Genomic DNA, 23,418 nt, shown 5'->3' with positions numbered 1-23,418 from the left:
GTGAAATTCTCTAGTACTTCTCGGGTGCTACCAATTTAACCATTGGCCATCTCTACAATATAGGTTTCCCTATGTTTACTAGATGGGAGATTTAGTAACTTCCTAAATTCAGGGGTAATATAGCTTTTATCGGAACTAGAATAAAAAAGTGAATTTACATATAGATCGTTAAATAAGTATGTACCACCAACCACTATTGGGTCATGGACATCATCCCTTTATCCTATTACAAATGCCCTTCCTATGGAATTTCCCCCTTATCCCTTTAACTTTGGGCATTCCCTCTTGTAATGCTTAACCTCTCCACATCCAAAAAAAAAGCTTTATTTCATGTTGCTATTGTGGCTCCTTGATTCGTCATAGGTGTTGATGCAGGTGTTGAGAATATGCACTTTTGAACAAAGTGGCCCTTCTTGCCATAGTTGCTACAAATCAAACAAGAACTATCATGTGTATAACTGCATTGATTGCACTTTCGACTACCTCATGTATACTACCTCGGGGTGGTAGTCTCGACTGTTGTTGTGTAATTGCATACGCTAATACCATTTCATGCTTCTTTTCTGATGGCTTCTATTCCCTTTCCTTGGAATCTCTTATAAACGTCCTATTGTTACTCCCCGTCTTTGGGAGATTAGCCTTTTGGACAATGGTGCCACGACTTATCTCTTGGTTCGTCAAGCTGAAGGCCAACCTTTTTGTCACTATCATAAGTGGTTGAAAAAGAGGAGGTAACTAATCCTTGAATAAGTTGTGGCATTCCTCAAATGCATCTTTCTATCTTCTTGTATTGCAGAATGACCGTTCTAGGAAACAAGGTAGTTATATCATTAAAATGGTTCGTGTATGCATCCACATCCACTTCTTTCATCTCCAAAATCCATATTTCTTGCTCCATCTTCTAAATCTCCGCATGTGGAAAATACTCCTCTATCATGAGCTATAACATCTGAAAATTATTAGGTAAAAAATTCATTTTTAATTCAACCAAAACATTAATAATCTTTAAGTCAACATTCAATATCCTTTTTCTGAATATTCAAAAGTAATTTATAAGAAATTGATTATCAGAGTAAATTCCAAAATCATCATAATGCGGAAACATGTATGGATGCGTTGCGAGCACGCCAAGCCCTTCCCTTTCAACTTGAAGTACCTGAAACCATAACCATAAAAACCGTAAGCACAAATCTTAGTGAGTTCCCTAAAATACCACATACCATACATACAAGTGCCATAGGCTATCCCCATGGTCTTTCCTTGTAATGTCGAGGGCCAAATCCCGGTCTTATATACAAGTGCCATGCTACCCCCATGTTCTTTCCTTGCAATGTCGAGGGCCAAATCCTGGTTTTACATACAAGTTCCATGGATACCCCTGTGGTCTTTCATACAATTGTTGAGGGCCAGATCCTGGTCTTTCATGCAAGTATCACAGAGACAACTAGTATTCTACATAACAAAGTAATGGGCAGGAATTGGTGCCTTCGACCCATTGATACAGTGAGAAAACTCACCTCAATCCGCTGATAATCAAATAACTTCTCAGACCGATGACTAGGATAACCTTGCACCAACTAACAATAAACACAATCTTAATCTATAATTAACCCGATAATCCAAAATCTGAGGCGTACTCCATAAACCAACCTCCTAAAGGGTAACATACCATTTTACCCTTTTCTCACTTGTTCCATAACCAAGGTTCAGCCCAAATGCATAAAAGCCCAAAATGGCAACCCAAAGCCCACATCAAAAGCAACAAAAGACCATTATGGTCTAATAACCCGATTAGGCCCAAAACCATCATGAACCTACTTCCAAGAAAACCTTAAGTCCATCCATGGCCCATAGTACAAAGTCAAAAGGCCCAACAAGGCCAAAGTCTCAAAAAGCGAAAAATAGTAAACTGGGGAGTATGCCCCGCGTACCAGAATGGTACGCCTAGCATACTCACCCTCGATGCACAAAGTACAAACGCCTGATGAACAAAACCATCATTACACTGCGCGTACTTCCTGCGTACGCCCGTCATACTTATCAGGGACGAAAACTCCACATAAAGCTCTTAATTTTGAAGCCAATGACTTCCAGACTCATATATGACCCTAATGAGATGTCTTAACATGTAAAGTTGCCAACTTTAATCCTCTTCATGGCTTAATGTGACCATATCCTTAATTACATCCAAAATTAACATCCAAACTCATGCATGGTCCAAAATAACTCATCAATATGACATTTTCATGAATAATGGACCTCCTAAAGGCTAAGATCCATCATTCTAAGCTCTTGGAGTAGCTACTACTCACAAGGATGACTCTAGGGACCAAAAAGAACCCAAATTACTCCTTAAACTATATTTAACACCTTGAGTCATCAAGATAGAAACTTTATACCTCCAAAATTTAGATCAAGATGCAACAAGCCTAGATCCAAAATCTTCAAGTGATCCCACACTTCTCCAAGAAGTTCCTTCTTCCTATATGAACACCCAAAAACATGAAATACAACCAAAATCTCTAAGACCACTCATATGGGGGTTAGGGATTTGTCTCAATGGTTTGGAGGGATGAAGGTTGAAGATAAAAGGGTTTGGTGGTGAGTTAAGGAGCTTAAATAGGATACAAGACCCTAAAGTAGGGTTTAGGACTGACTGGAGTACGCCTAACGTACTCCATAAGGCATGCACGATTATATTGCTTAGTATGCCCATCGTACAACATTGTACGCCCCATGTACTGGCCTTAACCCAAAAACCATGAATCTTCTTAAAGACATAACTTCTACGTTATAAGTCCTTTTCCGACGATCCTTACATCTACGAAGAGGTAACAAGAAGTTCTACACTTCTATCAACTCATAGTTTTCTTAAAACATTCCAAACAAAAATCCAATTTCCATAAAAGCCCGAACTGGCACTTTACCGAAATACCCCTTGGTTCCGAAACACACCGAACTCCCGGATCATCCAAATTACCTTACCCACACCCAAATGGGTATAAGCCTGATGATACTCGGTCTTCGGCTCAGCACCCCACATTAGAAAATGATTCGGAACAGGGCATTACAACTCTCCCCCACTTAAATTAGATTTCTTCCTCGAAATCACTCCTTAACACTCTCTTGGAAACAAACGCTTTGAACAAATCCCTCTAGTGCTGAACGAATCACTTAACCTATAATTGACAATCTAACGTGATACTGCTAAAACCCCAAAATCCCATCATTTGCTTAATCTCCACATAGGTGGAACCAATCCAAAAGATAATCACAAGAGTCTCGACCAGAGCCAAATCGGTACATAACTCATAACTGGAGATCCAAGGATTTACACTTGCATTTCACATGAAATCTTATGATCCACTACATCCATTCACTAAACCGGGATGTAAGAATTCCCAACCACCATTGAGACTACCAGTCTCACACCTGGTCCAACCACCAGGTTACTAAGAGTCCAACAGATAAGGCAATCCTAGTTTGTGTACCACACTATGCCACTCCCTGAGTAGATAATCATCTTACTAAAACCATAATCCAATTCCTTGACCTAACCAGTCTCTAGCAGGTCTCACCTTCATTGCCAAAATCACACGGGCCTTGCCCACGGGTCTCACCCAGTCTATACTAACAAACAGGCCATGCACACAGGTCTCACCCTATTGAGAGTTGTACAGGCCCAACCTCGCTTCAGACCCCAATGGTCCTCCTCCCATAACAGAGACATGCTCTCTGATTCCTACTATACGCCTTGCCTGAGGATCGAGCTGATCCTCCTTTATACTCACTACTAACCCCAATGATGGTTCGCCTCAATCTGGTGAATGCCACAATCCTATCACATTCTTACAACACATACAAACTATCATGGTATCTCACTTTCTTCATATGCTCGTCCTGCGGGATCAACAAAGCTCTCTCTCTCTCTTTCTCAAAACTTGGCAACAATCTCTGCCACAGTCTCAATTTTCTATTGAAGGTTCTGAAACTCCCTTGCCAACTACTGCACCTCAATAGCTGGTGCAAACTCAGATCTAAATCGAGTCACAAACTCATCCCAAGTCATTGTTTCTAAGGCTTCACCTCCCAAAGCGAAGTCTACCACCTCTCACCAATCTCGGGCTTCGTCCTTCAAAAGACAGAGGCAAATATGACCTTCAAACCCTCGAGGCAGAAACTTATTCTGAACGTGTTATCCATATCTTCTAACCATCTCCTACTAGAAATGGGGTCCTTCTCCCCAAAGAACTTGGGAACTCCATAAGCATGAAACTTATGGGAATAAAGAGTGAATGCTCCAACAATATCCATAATTCAGTATGGAATGTGCCCAGACGCTCATCCAAAATCTACAAGATCCCCTCCTTGATTGTACCAAATATCACAGGAGTATACTCCAAAATACCGCATGTAATCTCCGACGAGATGAACTCCTGCATCCGCTCATCAATCGGCTCACTAGCTGCACCTAAGCCTGAACTATATATCCTGAACCTCCTCCTAATGTGCTCATTGCCACACTGAGAAAAACACTCATAAAAATAATCACAACCTACCTAGAAATTCACTTCCCACATGCTTCCTAGATTCTCCAAGACTCTCCTCGATTCGAGTATGGATCCTGTCCTTTTAGTAGTATGGGTCCAATACTACCTTCCACACCTATTCATACTTTCCTTAAGAATCATCCCAAATCCTCAAATTCACCTTCTCAAACTAATATTTCAAATGCTCACTAAACATCACAACTAAACCCACTGAAGCACTTCCTAGGCTTTCCTAGGTTTTCGACCTCACCCTTTCATCAGTTACTAAAGAACTCCCCATAATGTTAGTTAACCACCTCATGAATACAATCACATGCAACAAAGATCAGATAATCCTTCAAGTAAAAGACTCATCCCTACAACGGTTAGACTCAAACGAGAGCTGCACAATAGGGTAAAATTCATTACTATGAGATTATTCAGCCTTTATCACATGTGACTTAACATATTCACTTAATAGCTAACTCGCGTCACTAAAGAGTTCCAAAAAGTACCAAGCAAGCAGCATCCGTGCAGTAGCACTCTAATCCATAGAATAACCAAAGAACATTCAAACTCACATAGTACAACTCATGCTAGGAACTTCAACTCTTACTATCGGTTGCCTTATGCATGTAAATTATACACAATACAAGATTAAATAGGCTATCAAATAAAAGACTCTACCCTAGGACCTCAACCAAATGAAGAATAGGAAATAAGGCCAAATCAATAATTCTAGGGCTATATGTAACCACATATAAGTTTTAAAGCATACACTTAGCAGAAACTAATACAAATACATATTCCCATTATAGCATAGCATCCAATGCTTCCTAGGCTACAATACATACCATGACAATCTGTCATACGATTCCTAAAAGTATCCCTAGCCTCATCCTAGCATGCAATTCTCATAACATATAATCATAACAAAGATGTATGGGTATTCTTGGGAATCACTTACTTGATCTTGGTTGAATGCACGCATCACATCCCCTCTATATTTACAAAAATCATTTTAGAAACTTCTTACCTTTTACAAAAACCTTTTTAGAAATTATTTTTCTTTTTAAGAAAAGTTACCAATTCCTCAGTTTCAGTTCAGTCACACTCGAGAGTGTGCCTGAGTCCCCAAAACCAAGGCTCTAATACCAACTTATAACATCCGGAAATTATGAGGTAAATTTTTCATTTTTAATTCAACCAAAACATTACTTATCTTTAACTCAACATTGAATATCCTTTTTCTGATTATTCAAAAGTACTTTATAAGAAATTTTTTATTAGAGTAAAATCCCAAAATCATCATAATGCGGAAACATGGGTGGATACGTTGCGATCATGTTGAGCCTTCCCTTTCAACCGGAAGTACCTAAAACCATAACCATAAAAATCGTAAGCACAAATCTTAGTGAATTCCCCAAAATACCACATACCATACATACAAGTACCATAGGCTACCTACATGGTCTTTCCTTATAATGTCGAGGGCTAAATCTTGGTCTTACATACAAGTGTCATGGGATACCCCCATGGTCCTTCCTTGCAATGCTGAGGGCCAAATATCGGTCTTACATACAAGTTCCATTAGCTACCCCCACAGTCTTTCATACAATTCCCAGGGGCCAGATCCTGGACTTTCATGTGATTTCTAGGGACCAGATACTGGTCTTTCATGCAAGTATCATAGAGACAACTAGCATTCTACATAACAAAGTAATGGGCCGACATTGGTGCCTTCGACCTATTGATACAGTGAGAAAACTCACATTAATCCGTTGATAATAAAAAAAACTACTCATACCACTGAATCGGATAACCTTGCACCAACTAACAATAAATACAATCTTAATCAATAATTAAGCAGATAATCCAAAATTCAAGGCCCACTCCATAAACCAACCTCCTAAAGGGTAAGAGACTATTTTACCCTTTTCTCACTTGTTCCATAACCAAGGTCCAGCCCAAATGAACAAAAGCCCAAAATGGAAACCTAAAGCCCACATCAAAATAGCAAAAGCCCAATATGGCCCAATAATCCGATTGGGTCCCAAAACCATCATGGACCTACTTCCAAGAAAACCATAAGTCCATCCATGGCCAATAGTACAAAGTCCAAAGGCCAACAAGGCCCAAGTCTCAAAAAGCCAAAAATAGAAAACTGGGGAGTATGTCCTACGTACCAGAATGGTACGCTCAATATACTCACCCTCGATGCACCAAGTACAAATGACACATGAACAAAACCATTATTACGTTGAGCATACTTCCTGCGTATGCCCATCAAACTCTTCAGGTACAAAAAATACATATAAAGCTCTTAATGGTTAAGCCAATGACTTTCAAACTCAGATATGACCCTAATGATATGTCTTAGCATGTAAAGTTGGCAAATTTACTCCTTTGCATGGCTTAATGTGACCAAATCCTTAATTACATCCAGAACCAACACCCTAACTAATGTATGGTCCAAAATAACTCATCAAGATGTGATTTTTAGGAACAATAGATCTCCCATAGTCCAAGATCCATCATTCTAAGCTCATAGAGTATCTCATACTTAAAAGGATGAGTCTAGGGACCAAAAAGAACCCAAATTACTCCTTAAACTATATCTAACACGTAGAGTCATTAATATAGAAACTTTATACCTCTAAAATGTAGATCAAGATGGAACAAGCTTGGATCCAAAAGCTTCTAGGAATCCCACACTTCTCCAAGAAGTTCCTTCTTCCTCTATGAACACCAAAAACATGCAATACCACCAAAAGATCAAATACGACTCATATGGAGACTAGGGTTTTGTTTCTAGGGTTTAGAGGGATGAAGGGTGAAGATAATAGTGTTTGGTGGTGAGTTAAGGAACTTAAATGGGGCCCAAGACCCTAAATTAGGGTTTGTGTTTGACTGGAGTATGTCCAACATACTTTTAGTACGCCCAGCATACTCCATAAGGCATGTGTGATCATATTTCTTAGTAAACCCATTGTGCATCATTGTGCGCCCCGCAAAGGCACCTTAACCGTAAAATCATGAATCTTCTAAAGGCCATAACTTCTTCGTTATGAGTCTGTTTCTAACGATCCTTGTATCCATGAAGAGATAACGATAAGCTCTACACTTCTATCAACTCATACTTTCCTTAAAACTTTCTAAACAAAAATCCAATTTCCATAAAATCCCGAACGGACACTTCACCGAAATACCTCTTGGCTCCAAAATACAAACCGAAATCCCGAATCATCCAAATTTACTTAACTACACCCAAATAGGTCTAAATATATTTTCCTCAAAGGCCCTAAGCCTGATGATACTCAATCTTCGGGTCACCACCTCGTATTAGGAATCAATTCGGAATAGGGCATTACATGAGCTGCTTCATTTCACTTCAAAACATGCCATAGCAATTCAAATGCCCATTTTCTTCAAATAAATATTCCTCTAGGTAAGGGTTGCATCTGGTAGGGTGCAGGTAGCAAATTTTACTTTGCAATCCTCTGTACAAAAACTATTTTCAAAGACGGATACCGCTTTCTCTATCCACCGGGTTAAACCGGGTACACCTATATTCCCGTAGATGGGTTTTGGCTTACACTTCATAAAATATTTATACGAACATGACCTAGGTAGACCTCTACTGTCTTCCTGGGAACTTCCTCCTTTACTTCCTCCTCTTGACCTCGTATTCCTATTGGTTTCGAAATTAGCCATTGCAGCAGCTACTCTTTGGGATACTAGTGCTTCAATAGTTGTTGGGTTCATAGGTTTCAGGATCAGGGTTGGTCTGGGGTCCTTGGTTACTTCTTGTACGCGGCATGATTCTATAGTAATTTTAATTTAATTATTAGATATAAATTGTGAGAGTCAGAATAATTCGATCATCTCAAAGGAAAATATCAATCATGTAAGTTTGTTATATCGCATGTAATCATTTCACAATGCAACATATTCATTCATGAAAAAAATATATTTCATATATTTACATAAGTTTGATTACAAGTTCAACTTTGTACAAAATGATATTTACAATCACACAAAAAGAGTGCTTTGAACATGAAAAACATCTATTTTACATACAAAAGATATAGAACTATACTATTGTTTTCTTACAACTTTTTCGTCATTCAAACCCAAAAATATAGCTACTAGCATCCATCACTAGAGTTAACTACAAAATCCCAAAATAAACCACCACCAATGCAACCATTTGTGCCATCTAGAAATGAAGATAATAAATAATCACTTTTGAAGTAACCTCTGCTCTAACACTTCCACATGATGCTTCGACTCTCCTAGCTAAAGCTGATGCGACTGAATTTGAGAATGAGACTCCTTGAGATGATAGTATCCATGTAGGACTCTAATCTCATCAATATCTCGACCCTAATCTATCGCATGAACTCTATCATTCAGCAATCTAACATCCCTCCTCAATGAACAAAGATCCTCCTATGTGTGATATTTCCTATCTACATGTCGAGCTACTCGTGGAACTAATACAGATATCACCATATTGGTCAAATACTCTAGGATTGGATCTTTTAATGGAGAATGGGATGATTCACCTACATCTTAAACTCCAATGTTGTCCTCCTCAATCCACTCATCAACCTAAGGAGTCCATCTATGGGTGGAGCGTGGCCTTTTTTAGGCTCTAGGTGAAAAGGGAGGTGATATTGCTCTCTTTTGGGAGGGTATGAGAGTGGTTTTCCTAAGGGTATTATTTTTTTTAGACCTATGATATGAAGTCTAAATGAACTATGAAAAGGTGATGGTGTGCATGATAGAACCTCTATTGATGGTCGTGGCTTTGAGGCACTTTCTCTGGTTGTTTGATCCTCATTTGTCTCAGCACGATCCATGGCATCATAATTGGATGATGAATCTGGGTATGGAGAATTATCATATAGATTCTCTTCATTTATTGCCTCAGGAGACTCCTCATATTCGAGGGGTTCCTCCCCCTCGAAGGTCTTCTCCTCTCTCTCTCTCTCTCTCTCTCTATATATATATATATATATATATATATATATATATATATATATATATATATATATATATATATATATATATATATATATATATATATATATATAGGTGTACATGGTAATGGAATCCCTGGGTCATACTCATCCTCCGTCCCTGGTGTATAATGTACCACTTGATCATCCTCTGTTATGGGAAATGATACCCACGCCTATATGCCATCCATCCACTCGCCTTTGATGGCCACGATGCTCTGATATCACTGCATAATACATCTAATTATATGTATGCAGCTGATAGACCGTGTCTCTTACAACTGTCAAAATGGATCATGTCGGATATCCATCCCTAGACCAGACATTTTAAAGCTAAGTGTAGAATCCTCAAGCAGTATGTCTTGACCAAATCCTCTAATGCAAGAATCTCAACTAATTGAACTAAGTCAATGATCCATAAATCCGTAAGCGTTTAGTTTTACAACTACCATATCTAGGTCCAGACGTACTTCGTTCAACCATAATAAAACTTAGTTGCAAATTCTAGGTCTAGTTGTGGTACGACTTTTGTATTGTACTAACCCTAGGTATCATTTTTGACCTAAAATCTTGATTTATGATTTATATGGATGTTATTTATGATATTCAGATATATTTATCAGAGCTTATATATATATATATATATATATATATATATATATATATATATATATATATATGATTTTTATTTTATTAATTGTAATTCGTTAATTCTATGTTTTGTACTTCAACACTATCAAGTAAGGATCAGCCATGTGAGAAGTTTCGAAGGGCAAGACCATTTTAGCATATATCCATTCTGAAATCCAACAACCCAAGTGACATTTCAAACTAGTCACTTATCCCATAAGTAGTCTATCAGTAGTGTAATTAATAATGATTCTTTTAGTTATTAGGCTTAAGGGTTAAACCTCATTAGAGTATATTCCCTAGGTTATACAGAACTTCCTAAAGAATTACTAGCTTGCTATAACCTGTAGCTATGATACCAATCTGTCACACCCCCGACTGGCGGCGGAAATGTCTGATCATGCGACGTTAGGATGTTGGATCTTGGAGGCAAGTATATTGAACAATACGCAAAAATATAACACATACATTTCTTTTATTCATTAATAATAATAAGTTTCATTGTTTGATAGCCAAGAACACTTCCTAATCATAAACTAAACAAGTAAGGCTTCTTTCAGCTTCTTGTTAACTTCCTTCAACACTTTACTACCTCTGATACTCATTTCCCTGAGAATACATGGGTTTTGAAAACGTCAATGTTATGTTGGTGAATTCATAGTTTCTATGGTTTTATACTTTTACAAAAATTTTATCATTTCTTCTTTTAAAATATTCCTATTCTTTATATCTTATTTTCCCAGAATAAATTACTCCTTACGTATTTATCCTATAACTTTTCCTTTTATAGATTTTATCGATTTTTCTTATTCTTTTCATACTATGACTACTTTCAAGGCATTCACCTCACGGTATTTTAATTAATTAATTAAGGTTCATGGACAATGTTACAATGAGTTCCTATAATCGAGCTATTTTATTTGATAATTTCCTAGCCACCACGCTTCATCGGACATCAAAAGACTATTAAGTTATTGTAACACCCGCAGATTCAGGTTAGTCAATTAAGATATAATAAGCGTTAAAATGACTTTTTGATAGAAGATTGTTTAGGATAAATAATCTTAACCAAAGTGGTCTGAATCTGACTTCATTAGAGGAACTTATGATTTTTCTAAGATTCATCATACAAGTATACAGCTCAGAAAACGAATTTTGATCGGTCGCTTTTTAGCAAAAACGATCTAAACAAGAATTGAAGATCTCGTTAATAGGAATTCGTCGATATAAACACAATTAAGAGAGAGTTGTGAATTTTTAACGAACTTTAATAATCTAAGTCTGTTAAAATATAACTTTAAAAATAAATTCAATATTAGCCGATGAGGTCTAAACAAAAGTTGTAGATCTCTTTGAAAGCTACGCCTGGATATAAAGAACATCAAAAGTGGAGATTGTATGCGAAAATTATGAATTTTTGAATATTGAAATTTTACCCCGTTTTTTACTGCCTACGCAAGGTAACGACATGACAAGCATGTCTCACTACGTGAGACACATGGATCACGAAGTGAGAGGCTCCTAAATAGCCTATACATAGATTATTTTACCTTATTTCTTCATCACAATTCACTCCCAAACATTCCTCTCTCTCTCTCTCTCTCTATAGATCCCATTTTCTAAATTTCTCAGGATTATAGAGTATCTTAGCGAGGCTCTGAGGCGTCAAAGAGCCCGACAAATAAAAGCTCTGGAGTTAGAATTCTGCTAGTACAATTCCCACCTTTTTGCTAGAAATCTTTTTAAGTTAAGATACACTTATATTACTTTAAGTGTAACTTGTATTTATATTCTTAATCATTATTATGAGCCTATAAATAAGATTTATCAGTGATTCAAAGTCATAATACTGATTGATCTACATATGGGGGTGATGTCTAGGCAACATTTAGTGAGGTGTTTAAAGTGGGATTTGCAAATAGTTTACTATGTATAACAAATGGACCATACATCCGATATGATCTTGCGTGGTTGCTAATTACTTGATAGATCTTGATGTAGACTTTGGGATTGTTGATGAATCTAAGTCCATAGGATAATAAGTTCCATGCAATATGAAATTTGACTAAGACTTAACGCTATGTAAATCTAGGTCTTTGGGGAAAAGGTGTAAGGCGAAGCAATGCCTGATTTACCAATCACCAGACATTTTGTTAGGTGAGTGCATAGTTACTTTCATCTTACACATAGATATGAAGTATTATACGGATACTTTCTATGTGTGCATATTGTATGAATTTTCAATACTTATGCTCAATATGAATACTTGGTTATACTATATTTAACTATTTTATAATACCTAAAGTGTATTGGGTAGTGAAGGATTATATGAAGTAATATATAGTAAGGGATTGTAGCCAGCATGGTATTATTGTATTCCTAAGGATTAGTCATCTAGTAAGGTGTAAACGATGTCCACAGACTAATCTAGACAAGTCTTATCAACATGGACAGGTTTGCAACTTGTAGATGTTTTATTAAGTCCTCTATGGGCAATTCCACAACCTGTAGTTGTTGCTAAATTATACATGGAAAGGCTTACAACCTGTAGGTGTTAATCAATTATACATGGAGAGGTTTACAACCTGTAGGTGTTAATCAATCAAGCATGAGTGGGTATACAAATCGTAGGTATTTTTAATTCAGACATGGACGGGTGTACAACTTGTAGGTGTTAGTAAATTATCTTGCGGGCAGGTCTACAACATGTAGGCATTAATGAACCATACACGGATATGTCTTCGACCTATAGGTGTTACTAAATTATAGATGGGCAGGTCCCCGACCTGTAGATGTTAAGGAAACCTCACACAGAAAGGACTCTGAACTGTAGGTATGAATGGATTATTTATGTGGGGTACTCCATTCACTCCATGACTATCTTATTACCACATATTGCTAATGGACATGCGTAGCAGTATTTCTCACTTAGAGATCCTTTACGATAGATCCCTAGAGATCATAGATCTAGGATCAGGGAGTGAGACTAATGGGAATGGGTAATCGGGTGAACAGTGGCGGAACTAGAAAAAAATATTAGGGGTAGCACAAAATCTTTTCCACGGAAGATCTAAAGACGACCTCTTACACTCAACTTGAATAAATCTGGTTTTGGAAAAATGGAATAATTTGATTCGGTAATTGTGGGTACTGATTATACAAGCAATGTAGCTTCATGGTTAATAATGTCAATACCAAAAGTTCATACTAATGCTTATACAAGAAATGTAGCTTTCAATACCAGAAGTTCTTGGCTTGGTAACATGAAGGTAAAATGGTCTTTACAACATATGGTTCACAATGCAAGGCTTATTTGGAGCTTTGATGCAAAAAGGGTATCATAAGACCTTGGGAGACAATAAAACTCATATAGAAAGAATCTAAGTTTTATGATTAAACATTATGTGTAGAATGAAATAGGTGTAATGTTTACATGTATCTACCTGTAGGATGTTTCCATTGATGAAGATGTTATTGCAATTAAGATCCGTATGAATGATCATCGCTCATAAATCATGATTGTGTACTCCAATCCCTTTATCTTCTCATAGGAATTTCATCGAACAGTTGGTGGGCCACTGAGAATTTGTTGGTTGGTTTAGGCGAGATTAGTTACGTAACATCCAAATGAACAGATCTTAAACTCTAAGGGGTACTGTGTGAAATTCAAGAAACATAGTTGAAACACCAGCTTAGCATTCAAGTAATTAGAATTTGAATTCAAGTTACGGTGATTCCAAAAGATGAAATTGAGCCTCGATCTTATAAAAGACAATCAAATTGGAATTCTAATATTAATTCTCAAGCAACGCATACCTGTTATGAATATTTTTTATCTGATTCTTCATCTTCTTTGGCAACAAGGAGTATCACCTTGAATCATCTACCAGTAGCACCGATCCAACATAAAAAAAAAAATTACATTTCTCGGATGAGTTTAAGGGGTAACACAGGCTACCCCTGGCTCTTAACTGGTTCTGCCGTGCGGGTGAAATGTTTAATGTGAGTTATATAATTCTAACAAATTGATTATAATATTATGGATTGAAAACTCTATGTACTCACTAGGTTTCCCAACCCGGCCGATTCAGTTTATCGTATCACACATAACGATTTAAAAGATACATTCTTCTAAGAGATTCGAGGATTATTAGGTCACTAATTTAATTACTGTTAGACTTGTAATATTTCGTTATGCTTATGTTTCTGTATTGACAATGACATCCCAATGGTTTAATATAAATAAAATACATTTCTTCGGAAATGCTTTGATAGTATCATTATCATGTTTTTTGGGGACAAATTCCACAATATTATTCCTCAAAAAGGATACTATGATTTTAAATAAGAATAAACAAATCAGTCATTTCTGAACGTAAAATTGGTAATGTCACAGTTATACATGTCGGGAAGTAGCTAGCAACAACAGGTGTAGGTGTAGGTGTCAACCCCATATAGATATATACATACCTTTATCGTTCACTTAACACTAACGATTATTGGCTTTGGATTAGTTAAACTTAATCAGCTAAAGGATAAATTATAATATTTATTTAAAAACTGTTTTGTTTAACCTTAAAGTGCGATTATTTATCTTTATTATTCTTCCCTTTAGATTTTCCATTAGTATGATTTCCTTACATATTTATACATACACACATACAAACACACACACATACACACACACACACACACACATATATATATATATATATATATATATATATATATATATATATATATATATATATAATGATTTTGATATTGATATAATACTAGGGCAGAGTAACATCTAGATATAATGTTCATCCTTAAATTTGGCCAGCATAACGATTAGGTACTATGTTATTCTAGCGAATTGGCCAACATAACAACTAGGTATAATCCTTCAACGACTAGGTACTATGTTATTCTAGCGAATTGGCCAACATAACAACTAGGTATAATCCTTCAGTGCAATTTTTAGCATTATAACAACTAAGCATAATATCATTCTTAAAGTTTAAAGTTTAGGTAAGGTAGCGAATTGGCCAGCATAATATCAATGACTTAACGATCAACTTTAAAAACTTTTATGGGATTATATGTTTAATGGTTCAATGTGGTCCAACTTGTTGCACAAATAGGTAGCAACCAGTTAACCTATGTAATGTGATTTTTTTCATGAATTAAAACGTTAATTAAAGTAAATATTTGAAGACTTTTTTTTCTTTTTTATAAACCGTGAAAGTTGTTGATAACGTTTTTTCTAATTTAATTTTGGCACAAGTTTACTTTTCATTGGTGACTTTTTGTGTCTTTTGTTTCTTGCGTTTACATTATATATATATATATATATATATATATATATATATATATATATATATATATATATATATATATATATATATATATATATATATATATATATATATATATATATATATATAGAGGGTTAGGTTCATGTGAGACGGCTTAATTTTGTGAGAACGTGAGACGCATTTTTTTATTTATTTTTTATTTTTTTTAGTTAATTCAAGTTCCGAAAATAATATTTAAAAAAAGAATTTTTTGATTTTTCCATTTATTTCGCATTTTAAAATTATTTTTAGAATATGTACAGTGTAATATTCTATTTAGAATATTTCACGTATTTTTCAAAAAAATATGATTTTTTTTTATTTTTTTTTAGTTAATTCAAGTTCCGAAAATAATATTTAAAAAAAGAATTTTTAGATTTTTCCATTTATTTTGCATTTTAAAATTATTTTTTAGAATATGTCAGTGTAATATTCTATTTAGAATATTTCACGTATTTTTCAAAAAAAAACGATATTTTTTTTTATTTTTTTTATTTTTTTTAAATTTTTATTAGTTATTTAATGTTCCGAAAATAATATTTAAAAAAAGAATTTTTAGATTTTTCCATTTATTTTGCATTTTAAAATTATTTTTAGATTTGGTCTCACGGCTTTACAAAATTAGAATGATCTCAAATGAACCTGAACCTATATATATATATATATATATATATATATATATATATATATATATATATATATATATATATATATATATATATATATATGTTCAGGTTCATTTGAGACCATTCTAATTTTGTAAGACCGTGAAACCAAATCTAAAAATAATTTTAAAATGCAAAATAAATGGAAAAATCCAAAAATTCTTTTTTTAAATATTATTTTTGGAACTTCAATTAACTAAAAAAAATAAAAATAAAATCCTGTTTTTTTTTTTTGAAAAATGCGTGAAATATTCTAAATAGAATATTACACTGACATATTCTAAAAAATAATTTTAAAATGCAAAATAAATGGAAAAATCTAAAAAAAAAAATTTTTTTTTAGTTAATTCAAGTTTTGAAAATAATATTTAAAAAAAGAATTTTTAGATTTTTCAATTTATTTTGCATTTTAAAATTATTTTTTAGAATATGTCAGTGTAATATTCTATTTAGAATATTTCACGTATTTTTCAAAAAAAAAAAAAAACGGGATTTTTTTTATTTTATTTTTTTTTTTTTTAGTTAATTCAAGTTCCGAAAATAATATTTAAAAAAAAAAAGTTTTTGGAGTTTTCCATTTATTTTGCATTTTAAAATTATTTTTAGATTTGGTCTCACGGTCTCACAAAATTATATATATATATATATATATATATATATATATATATATATATATATATATATATATATATATATATATATATATATAAGGTGGGTTCAATTGAGAAAATAAAAAAGGTTGAGAATGGAGGAATCATTCTCAGCCACTCATTTAATCAAATCATAAAAAGACATGGTGGCAAACTTGTAAATATGTTAATAACCTTCAATCTTAAATACATATCGATAACAGTTCGTTCATCATCAAAATTTCCCTCCAACCTTCAATAATCATCCAGATTTCTTCAACTAAACCGAAATTTCTTCGTTGTTCATGAAATTGGGATCGGAGTTATGGACTCACAGTCACAGTCGACATTGAAGGACTCAGAATCGGTACTCACAGGTTCCCAATCGGATTTTCGGAAATCAAAATCAAAATGAGAAATCGATCAGACATAGGATGTCGCATATGAAGTCGAAATCGGAAGTATATGATGATTTGGAATTGATAACTTGATGTTTTTAATATTTTTAAAATAGTTAACTTCTATGCACTCCAACTGTTTAATGAAATTTATAAACTAAATTACCACGTTATATTCACATATGAATATGTTTTCTCACCTGAATCAGTATATAATTATTAAAAACACAAAATAAATATGCACGTTTGTATGTTATTCATATGTGAATAACATATAAAAATTATATATATTTGTCAAAATACCTTCAAGTATTCATAAGTAAATATATTCACAAGTGAATATACACTGTAATATTCATATGTGAATATACTGTGTAATACTCGTAAGTGAATATATCATCTAATATTCAACAGTGAATATAATATGTAATATTCACATGTGATATACCATGTAATTCTATGTAATATTCACATATGAAATATTATTTAATACTCATAAGTGAATGTATATCATCTAATATTCACAAGTGAATATACTATGTTAATATTCACAAATGAATGCTTCGTCCAATATTAAAATATGAATATATTATGTTTATTATATGCTATATTCATATGAATGATACTTAAATTATAAAAAAAAAAATCATACTTTTTATTCATAAGTGAATAACGAATGTACTGTAATAAAATCTGATGCATTTTTATTCATTTATGAATAACGATAGCTGAAAATATAAAAAAAATAAATTTTTTATTTTATCTTAAAACTATATCAATATGGATGTCAATTTGTATAGAATAAAAAACCATGAATTTTGGTATATTTAAAATCATTTTTTGATAAAAATATCTTCTAAAAATTTTTAAAAAAACAAAAAAAAAACTATGTTTTTGGATATATTTAGGTAACGATTAACATAGTTTAAGGAAATATGTTTTGTTGGAAAACACATTTGCATTTCTTTCTCATTTTCGCCGGTACGTTGGAGGCTTTTGCGGCAAAAATAAATAATTGGCTGAGATTGATTCTCCCATTCTCAACCTTTTTTTTTTCTCAATTAAACCCTCCCATATATATATATATATATATATATATATATATATATATATATATATATATATATATATATATATATATATATATATATATATATATATATATATATATATATATATATATATATATATATATATATATATATATATATCAGTTTTTTTGAAGAAAAAAAATCACACAAAGAAACTCGTGGAGATTGCAGGAAAATATACGTTCACTATATATATATATATATATATATATATATATATATATATATATATATATGTATATATATATATATATAGTGAACGTATATTTTCCTGCAATCTCCACGAGTTTCTACGTGTGATTTTTTTTTCTTCAAAAAAACTGACTTAAGGCTTTAAATCAGTCATATGGAAATGCATTCACAAAAAAAATCTTGAAAAAAATGTGGACACATGCGAGTTATTTTTGACGTACAGATGTACTTCTGACGTTTGCGCATATACGTACTTTTCATGTGTGGACATTTTTTTCGAGATTTTTTTTACGAATGCAATTCTATATGGCCGAATTAGTGCCTTAAGTCTTTTGTTTTTTTTTTTTTAAATAGTCACTCGAAAAAGCTCACGGAGTTCGCAGGAAAAGATGGGTTCGCAAAAGGTTCTAACATTATATATATATATATATATATATATATATATATATATATATATATATATATATATATATATATATATATATATATATATATAGACACACACCCACAAAATTGCAAGAATAGTCCCGTGGTTAGGTGAAAATTATCATTTTGGACTAAAACAAAATTGACTAACATTCTTGGTCCACAGGTTTTCATTTTGTTGGGAGTTGGTCCAATTTGTTTAACAAATATTATAAATGACAGATTTTCCATTGGTATTTTTTTTCATTTCTTTTATTTATTTGAATATTTTCTTATTAAAAAAAAATAAAAAAAATAATTTGTTTCTTTCTCCATCTCTTTCTCTCTCACCAGTACATATCTTCATCTAATTTTCACTTAGAAAAAATACCAACACAACCACCACTGACCAGAATTATAAACGTAACCATGACCACCGATCAGTACCACCACCGCCTTCAGTCCGACCGTCGATATGCGTTACGTTTCCCGACCACCATCAGAAAATCAGAAAGTTGACGCCATCTTCCTCAGTAAACTCATTTCATGTCACCTTCTCAGGCGACCATCTTCGTCGGCAAACCCTTTAATTTTGACGACGATCTGATATGTGTTGCAGATCCGTAATGAGGGAGGGCATGAGGCAACGACAGTTACAAAACGAACAAAACATAAGGATGACAAGATTGAGAAAGATGTTGGCACCATTGTTCGATAAAAGTGAGCATACCAAGTATAAATTTTGACGGACCGATCTGAACTCATGTGAAGGATGAAATGTCAGAGATGGAAAGAAATGAAGGCGGCGACGAGCTAGGGTTTGCTGACAAAGATGGCAGAGCTGGTAGCCCGAAGACATACGCCGGTGAAGAACATATATGGTGGCTAAAATCCATATCAATGAAGATGACGACGCTAGGGTTGTTGACGAAAACCATTGCAGATCCAGCTCTAATACTAGGGGTTTCAATACACCATTTTATGTTTTCTGTAAAAGCTAAGATATAGTGACACATCAAACTATGTAACACGCACAATAGGAAAATGGGGTGTAGAATGGATGGCAGAAACATCAATGAAACGTACAAGATGTATGTGATATATATATATATATATATATATATATATATATATATATATATATATATATATAATGGTTTATCGAAGAAATTATAGGCCAAATCAATGAATACTCATTGTTATTCGGTAAATAGATATCCATCAAACGTTAATCATTTAAAGACTCCTCAATAGGATTGGTCTAGTAAACCCTTTGATTATTTTGGTCTACATATATTTGGGTTCCCTGCTTATTTTAATCTTAATGATTGTAAACTGGAGCCAAAGGGTATGAAGTGCATATTTCTAGGATATTTAAGGGAGGTGAAAATGTTATCAACTATGGTGTACAAAATAAGGAGGAACTCCAAGATTTATTATTATTATTATTGTAGATATGGCCTTTGAAGAATATACTATGTGTGATTAGAGAGAACAAAGTACAAATATTATAAGGAAATATGATCATTGTGTTACCTAAAAGGTAAAGTTTGAAAAAAAACTCCATATAGATTTTTGAAAGAAAACAAACAAATCCATGATGAATATTCTAGGTAAGACGAGTCTCAAAAAGAACATAGAGAGGAATAGCCTAGTTGAGGGGAGATTAAGAATAAATAAAAGGATTTGTAATCTATAGCAAAAGAAGAAAATGAGGAACATTTACAAGCCAACCAAACATTATGGAAATCTTAAGGATAAGTAAGATCCTAATACAACCCTAATTTGTTTAAATCATAATAGGTTTTACGCAAAGGTTTTACTCATATTCATAAAATATTATGTTTATGTTACGTCAGCATAATCATAGTAAATATGCAAAAGCTAAGCATTGTTTTGAAAACCATATTGTAACATAGAATGGATAAACTAGATTTCATGCCCCTCTGAGAATGTCCAGATATCCGAATAATGTCAGTTGCTTTCCCTTCGAACCTAAGGGACATGTAACTAAAAACAAAAAGTAGAAATTATAAGCCTAAGCTTGCTGAGTAATCACAACACTCACCCGTTATATATATCATATGCAATACACATAACATATATAAACATCAAGTAATAAATCACATATTACTTACATTCTATCACATATAACTAAACACATATGTATGCTAGCATTTTGTTCTCTGGTCACAACTAGAACATCCCTCTGAAAGGTTATTCTTTAGTTGACATGCATATACCACCTTCATCAAAGCAGCTTTGTGTGGTCGAACACCTTCCCAGAGAGGCTTCGTGTGGTCTTAATTACTACCTCAACATAACTAGAACTTCCCTCTGAGAGGTTGATCTCTAGTTATACCGTGTCCCCCGACCACCTTCCTCAAAGAGGCTTCGTGTAGTCGATACATAACATAATCACATAGTCCATATAATAAATAAGCTGATGAGAACTCACCCGAACCAGCACAAAACAGGATAAAACCACTGAAGTGGTTAAGATCAATTTTCTAGCTCCATGAATACCTACACCCCATACCAAGAACTCTACTTAGATCATGCCCAAAAAATACTCATATTGTACTTTATTTATACTTCTACATCATACGTTTCTTAAATTATCATGTTGTACACACACCGTCTCTTATATTATTATATAAACGCTAAACCACACACTTTATATATTGTTTTATACATACATTAGGGTATGAATGATTCCAAACATATTTTTCGGTTTACACACACTGAATGCACATATAACCTTAACTTGGGGCTTACCTCTCATTTTAAACACTCATACCCAACCAAAATTTTAATACATGATGTGCGTTATGTTTTTTGATGGGTTTTGAGCATTACAACATTCCTATGGTGGACATGCAACCTTAATTACTTTGGATCTTAGTTTTTCTATATTGAACATGCAAGTACAAACTCCAATGCAATAATGATAGAACCCGTTTCGATAAAACTACATCATATTACTCCAAAACATGTTACATGCATATTCGTAAACAATATTTTACATTGATAGTTTAATTACAAAAGACTAGATACAAACCGACTTTTAAGATTTTTACAAAATTATATATATATATATATATATATATATATATATATATATATATATATATATATATATATATATATATATATATTACATAACTTCTCAGAAAATTAAACACTAAATACAAAAATTGTAGTATTATTTATTCTACATCTTCTACCTGTACATGACTATACTGGATGCTTATCACCTGAAATAGTTTAAACATTGGGAGGGATAATCGGGGTGACGCTTAGTGAGTTCAATAGCAGTTACAATATAACGTTATGCCATATACATATCAATATAACAGAAGCAAAGAGGGACAAAGAACAACAAAGACATATGTGTATCTTATGACAGACTTTCCATATAAACCAAAAATTTGATTCAATGATTTACAATCAATGAGACATAATAATTTTAACTTGATATATATCAATAAAGCTTCAGCCCAAATGGCACAGAAAATACAATTTCCGATTATCATTTTGCTAGCATATACACACTTTCGGCCCTACATAGCCCTATGCCAATACCAAAAGTTATACAAGTCATGCTCTACATGGCCAAAGGCATAAATCCGATATAACACAAGAAAGTACATTGAATATATAACACATTACATACAATTGTCCCTATATTGAACTCACTGTGAAATAGTCGATTGATAAAATGATAATTTGAGCAACACTTCGCCTTTAAATATGACTTTCTTTGACGAAACCGGGGATTTTTGTTGAAAACTAGACCTTTCACGGGCAGAGTTTCTACTTGAAAATATTATTTTCTCAGGTCTTCGAGGCGTCGGGACTTGCTTCGGTGTCGAGGATGATTTGTAGGCTTCAGGGGGTGCTAGGGTAAATTAAGAGAGAGTAGATAGTGTGAAAGAATCAATTTTGTAACCTAAACCCAGAGACCTTCGCTTACTATTTATAGTAAGTTGAAACCTCGCATTACACGGGGCATAATATAAGTACCTGGGGCATAAGCTTCGCAGCCTTGTACGTTGGGCGTAAGCCAAGTACACGAGCTGTACCAGGCGAAGTGTCGATGGTTCGGAACCCGGGCCTCTGACGTGGCTGTTGCGTGTCGATTATGTGAAGAGAAGGCGACGTGGCCGACTCTTGACCTTGTTTCCGAGTATGTTGGGCGTACGAACGAAGTATGTTGGGCGTACTTCTCCGGTCCAGTTTCGTAATTTGTGCCACAAACTTCAAAAATTCATATCCTTCACACATGAGCTCTGTTTTTTACGTTCTTTATATCCACGCTTAGGAGAATTTATGTTCTACAACTTTTGTTTAGACTCTGTCAGCTACTTTTGAATTCATTTTTAATATTATATTTTTAACGCTCCGGGATAGGAAAAAATCCGTTAAAAATTCATAACTTCTTCATCTGACATCTGCTTTCAACTGTCTTTTTACCGTTTTACTACTATTAACGAGACCTTCAATTCTCATCTAG

The sequence above is a fragment of the Lactuca saligna genome, chromosome 5 (genome assembly GCF_052625555.1).
Source record: "Lactuca saligna cultivar CGN05327 chromosome 5, ASM5262555v1, whole genome shotgun sequence".
NCBI lineage: Eukaryota > Viridiplantae > Streptophyta > Magnoliopsida > Asterales > Asteraceae > Lactuca > Lactuca saligna.
The sequence above is the reverse complement of the archived record's forward strand: the minus strand, read 5'-3'. Positions refer to the sequence as shown.